Raw genomic sequence first — 6,321 nt, 5'->3', positions numbered from 1 at the left:
ACAGGCAACTTGACTTGAGGATCTCTCTGTATCAGACATGAAGTGCTAAACGTGCAAAGTGCTGCTGGAAACTTTTCAGTGAAATAGAAGTGGCAGAAAATAAGATTTAAATCCTAAACGCACTGCTATTTCCAGGGTTTTTGGGTGGTGGGGGGACAAAATACTTTATTCCATTTCAACTCTTAAATACAGTAAAATGGTAATTCCATCAGTAGCTCGTTTTTACAGGAGAGAATATTTGAATACAGTTGGATGGCACAAGCAACAGGCCCAGCTCAACTATTCCAAATCAGCATTTCACAGAACATCACTTAAGGGAATAGTTTATCCTTTTCTTTCTGATTTGAAATAGAAAGAAATTCTGCAGCACTGTTTTTTATTTTGGGGCACTTGCTGCATTCTGGACCCCTTGCCAATGCCGTAACATTATCACATAGAGCCACAGGAAATTATTTAAGATATTTGTAGGTGACAGAMGGGAAAGCCTTAGCAATGCTGTTATTATCTAGAGCCAATTATTAAGCTTGAAAAATGGAGCACGGTTATAGAGTTTCAGAAATTTGGGGCAGCAGAGAAAGCAAACGCGAGGGTTTAAAATGAGCTGAGCGTGTCCTGGTGCTCCACYAAAGTCCATGCTACCTGGTTGCGGAAGGTACCCTCGATTTTTACCTGCTTCTCTCTTTATTCTGTGACTTAAGAATTACTGGCTTCATTCTCAGCCTTTCTCTGGGCTGTACTTTTAGTGCCACCACATGGATAATGTGGCCAAGTGCAGCTTGCATGTATTCACTACAACATCTTGTCACAAAGCTGAAAAGGATAAAATAAATAAATAAGCATGGTTTGGTGACCCAAAGCAGAGTTTTTSGCTCAGCAAGTGACATCTCAGCTGCAGCAGGTACCTGCTGCCACACCAGCTCTCCCATATGGGGAYGTTACCGATGCATTGCTGCCCAGTGGCTGCTTTGGAAGCCAACACACTGGGTGCACATCCTGAGCACGCTTTTGTGTACAAGATTACGAGCTCAGAAGTACTTGGTCTGCATGACTAAATCCTCACCTATTCGGTCAAATTATTATTTTTTTTTTATTATTATTCGTTTTTAAGCACAGGAATGCTCAGATTGTCCTGGCTCTGGAGCCCGCTCTCTGCAGCTGGCTGCGGCAGCTTGTCCAACAAGTTTGCTGGGGACTGCTTAACAATTCCTTCCAGGATGGAAACATGCAAGCCAAATGAGTGAGGGGCATCATAAATCTCAATGGGGAAGTAAATGGCCACAATTTAAGGGATGGAGCCAGCCCAGCATGCCGGCTGTCGAGCACAATTCAAAGGCAAGCGGGTTCTCTTTCCCTGAATTGAACAGAGTCCTTGTTCAATATGAAGGGAGCAGAGAAAAAATGTTATTGGAGAAACAAATCCTGCTGTGCTGGATCAGTTCCCTGGACTAACCAACCCCAAACTGTCACAGGAATGACCAGCATCAAATATCCCAGAGGAAGGTGTGAACGCAGTCACGGCACCTCATCCTCATCTCTGAGCGAAAGATGCTAGAGGAAACATTAGCTATAAAGCCACCCAGCTCTCGTACATTTGAGTAGGCACTGTGAAAGATTAGGGTTCAACTTTATAACTTGAACAGACAAYGCAGTTTTAATGACCTGGTTTTCATCTTTGTTAGTCTAATTCATTGGTCTCAATCGGATCCCAGCAGGGAATAGGAGGGCCAGCTTCAAAGTACAGTTACGGACATACTGAAGCTGCATGTAACCAGGCTAGCAATGCCGTGTTCTCCTAAGCAATGAAGAAGGCAAAGCCTGACTGAGGGCTGCTGCTCCTGCGAGGCTGCAGGCCCCAAAGGAGCAGGACGGGAGCTCAGAACTGGACGTGAAAGGGGAGTTGTTGGGGGCAGAGCCTCTGCCCGCACTGCCTGGCCTCACTCTCTGCTAATGATCATTTCCATTCATAAGCACGAAAGAGTTAAGCATTCCCACCCTGCCAGTGCCATTTAAAAAGTATCTGACCTAATTATTACTATCCCTGTTGTGTAAATTCAGCACTTTGTCAGTCTGAATAAATGTACATTAGCCTTAACATGAGTTAAACAAGTTTAAACAATGAAGCGAGCTTTATAAAGCTCCCTTGCTTTTTAACTTATTTGACACCACACTAAAGAGCCCATTTAGACTACAGAGTTCAGCACATTTTGGGACCCATTAAATATCCAGGTTGAGACTAGATACTCTCTTTTTCTTTTTTTAATTTGTCCTATGGAGTTTGCTAAAGTCAGCATAATTGAGCAATAAGCTGCTTTGCATTTCTTTAGCTTTGTTTGCAAGTTGCAGAAAGCTACACCCAGCCTGTTCAATGCAGCCTTTTCAAAGCTAATGGCAAAAACCACTTATCACTGCAACCTGGATATTAAGTGATTCCACAGAACTACTTTTAATTAAAAAAAAAAAAAAGAAAAAAAAGGAACCTCATAGCATAAAAATGTGACTTTTATGATTATTAGGAAAACTTACACCGCTAAAATGTTTCTATTTTAGGCTTAATCTAACAACATATTCCTTTCCAGAGTCACTTCAACCTTCAACAGCCCACGGAAAAACATTCCTCCTCATGTCTTCTGTTTACAAATTACCCTGTAYATTAATATGATCGTCTTGTGTCCACCCAACATCACAAATTAAGTCTTCAAATGTCCTCCTGCAAAGCGGATATATTTGTTCCGCATCTATACAAGGTCACAAGGAAGAAGGAAACACATTCCTGACAGTAATGTGGAAGAGCGGGGCACAGCTTGATGCCTTGTGATCTCTGCTCCATTGATAGATTGATTTATCACCAACAGATTTATACAAGGAGCAGAAACGGAGGGAGCAAATGTGAGGGGACAAGGGGGAAAACGGTGAAAAAAMCTGTTGGTTATAGGTGAATAGCAAAATGCTTCACCATGAAAAAGGAGCTTTTTTCACCAAGTCATGCATTTAACTTTTGACAGAAGTCCCTTTGAGAGGGGATACCAAAGGACATCGCACAAAGGTTGAACAGAAGCTGGATATGCTGCAAAGACCCAAACAGAAACACTAGGGAGAGACTTGGAAACGAGAATCCCATTTTACGCAAGGTCATGGTGAAATCAGTTCTTCCCTGAAAAAAGATCGYGGTCAACTTGTAAATTGGATTCTGTCACTGACCTGTAGGAGATATTTTAACCCACATGAAGCCGAATGCTTGACAGAACCACAGCTCCRAGGCTTTGGGCAGTATGGGCAGCACCTCCGCAGTAACCGGGCTGTTGGATGGATATCTAGGTTAAAAATTGCCTTGCAGACAAAATGCCCATCAACTGCAGGCAGAAGAGGACTCCATCCTTCTTGTTCATTTGGAAGGTTGGTCAAGYCTAAAAGAGACAAAATCCCAAGCCAATTCCAATTTCTAGTGGTCAGGAAGGAATTGTATCAGTTCCATCTTGCAGAAGGAAATCGGCGCTGTCTAGCAGTAATCAGTTCCACATTTGTGAAGCCTTCCAACAAGGCACTTCATGATTTGCATTCATCTTAGGACATACTCATCTCAGATCCTCTGTGGATTGCAATGTATAAACAGGCCCTTTATTTTTAAAGGCAGYTAAGAAACTATTTGGCAGGGTCACCACAGCTCTGAACCTTGGGCAAAATCTACCAAGAGCATTGGCGTCTAGGCTGCACACAGAGGACACTTGAAGGCAATTGTGTTCATTCAGTTTTGCCAAGAATAAAACATTAATAAGTAATATTTCAATCTAACAAATATAATTTTTAAAGAAAAAACACTTTTAAGGTTTTTTTTGGTCAATTTGATAGGCTGTGATGATCTCACAGCATGGAAGTGAGAGACTCAAGCAGAGAGTTGTGAATTTCCMGTAAAACCTCCCAACCTTTTTAGCCAACAGGATGCATTTTCCCACTGTATGCCTTTCAAATTGTATTCCCATTGGAGAGGATTTAATTCCATGATCAGTGCTGAAAAGGCTGTGGGAAATAAAACTTGTAATACCCTTAGAGGATGAATTGTGTCCCTGGAAGCTTATTATTCACTAACTACAGCATTTAGGAGCAGGATGTTGCTAAATTCTAATCTCCCTCTATCAGAGCCTGGTTCATCCTCTCCGCCGCTGCCTCCCCCTGCACACTGGGAGTATTTTGCATTCTCTAGAGAATTTTACTGTCAGATGCTAAAAAAAATGGTTGCTGCATGTCCATTTTTCTTACCAGATCATTGCCCAATTTCAATGAAGATTCACATGGATGTAGTGTTGAAGACAAAACTTATGGAAGACAAAATTTATGGAATTTATGGAGAATAAATGGCTAAATACATGTCCTCCACAGCAATGCTCCCTCAGGATGGGTTRCCTCCCGAGCTCTGGGGCTTCCCGAGACCTGCCAGCCGGCCGATCCGCACATACCTGTGGCTCAGCAACGTGTTAACAGTCTGAAGAAGGAGCTGACACCACTGGGCATGTGGTGAGTCAGGAGAKGTGCACGTCAGGGACACACTGGGAGGATGACGCAGTAAAAGAGGTCGGTCACTTTTACTGCGTGGTGTGGGAACCAAGAGAAATCCCTCCCAAACTCACCTTTGGGCTGCAGGACTCCTGGGTGTTTGGTGCACAGGTTCCCTGTCCTCCAGGAAGGGGAATCCACAGTGAGCCAGGAGCTCCAGACACCTTCCCAGGCCACCACAGGGCACAGACTGATGCATCAGAGCTGCTTCGCAAGGCCAGAGGCCACACGCTGCTGTGAATCACGAGGACATGGGAGACAAGCAGAAATCAACAGCTTCCAGGTTCTGTTCTGTTCCAGGATCTCCTGGCAGGCTGCAGGAAACACCCCATCTGACTTGGGGTGATCAGGGAGTAGAACTACAGTATGACAACCAGTCCAGGCTTATGTCCACTGAGTTTTAATGCATGGACATCCTCAGTTTTTCAGTTCTACAGGAATGAATAATGAAAGTACTAAAAGCTGCACAAGAATGCAAAAAGATAATCTGCAGGACTGTAAACAAAGTATATTATCCCTTACAGTCCCTCTTCATTGGTGCWTATCTGGGCCAGGTTTCATGACCAGCATCTGATCATCAGGCTCTGCAAAGGAAGTTGTTGAATTTCAGTCCCGTTTCCAGTAGGCAGGTTCCACATCACAAAAGCAGCCCACTATTATACAACTGACATTAACTGCATCGTTTCTAAACACTTCAGAAGAGAGGCCAAGGCTTGAACTTCATGGAAGCAGAACTCGCTGTTCTGTGAACTCCTCCAAAGAGACACATGGATGCAATGCTGTAGAGCCTTATGTGACATCTCAGAAATACAGAAGGTTGCAGATTCTAAAACTTGTGCAGTCTTCAACTTTCACCAACATTCAAATTCACCTACATTAAAAGAAAATGAAATTGTCCTCCCCCACAAAAAGAAAACCACAACAAAGCAAACATCCTCAAGCAAACTATTTGCTTGAATCTATTAAAACTTGCCAAGTCAACGTTCCAGTCTCAACTGCCTAGCCCAGCCTGCCAACAACAGAAGTGTCAGTTTTTTGCTCTTCTATTTTACACTAACAAAAGCCAATTGTGGCGATGAATTGCATCACATGCCAACAATATATCACATTCCTTCACAGCTGCTTTTTGTAAAGGGAAGGAGAAGACTTCATCTGTCACTGACAACACTTCTGTAAACCATAAACATCAGGAAATCCAAGTCAGGATGGTAAACTATCACACAAAAGCCTTCCTAAAGAAGTGGCAGAGCACGAACTATCAATTGCAGATAAAAACACTAAGTGTACATGAAGATTCAGGAAAACCTGTTATCATGTGAGCAAACTTGGATTTTACCTAACACATTATCAAAGAAGCAACATTGTGTATGACACCGTCTCATTCTTTAGCAAAATAATAACTAAATCAAAATCATTAAGTTAATATTCCTTAAGATTTGTAACTCATCTAAATAAAAGAAAAATTAATTCCTACAAATACTAACAGGAATGTGGCATATGTTGTCAAAACAGAATTATACTGCAATCAAAGGGACTGCCATTGTATATCTTTTAGTGCAGTAATTTCACCCTCTGTAAATAACAAATAATAAAAATAATAGCAAAGAAGAAATACACGACAGAGAACAAAACTGATTACTAGACATGCACATAAAATGTGGCTGATTGCTTCCTGGAAGCTCAAGTAAACCTCAAATGGTTTCATATGATGTACAGATGCACTCACATCTTCAGTTTTTGCAAAACTGAAACACTTACCTGAACATAAAACCT

The sequence above is a fragment of the Nothoprocta perdicaria genome, unplaced genomic scaffold (assembly GCF_003342845.1).
Source record: "Nothoprocta perdicaria isolate Ctin4 unplaced genomic scaffold, notPer1 scaffold_3, whole genome shotgun sequence".
Taxonomy (NCBI): Eukaryota; Metazoa; Chordata; class Aves; order Tinamiformes; family Tinamidae; genus Nothoprocta; species Nothoprocta perdicaria.
The sequence above is the reverse complement of the archived record's forward strand: the minus strand, read 5'-3'. Positions refer to the sequence as shown.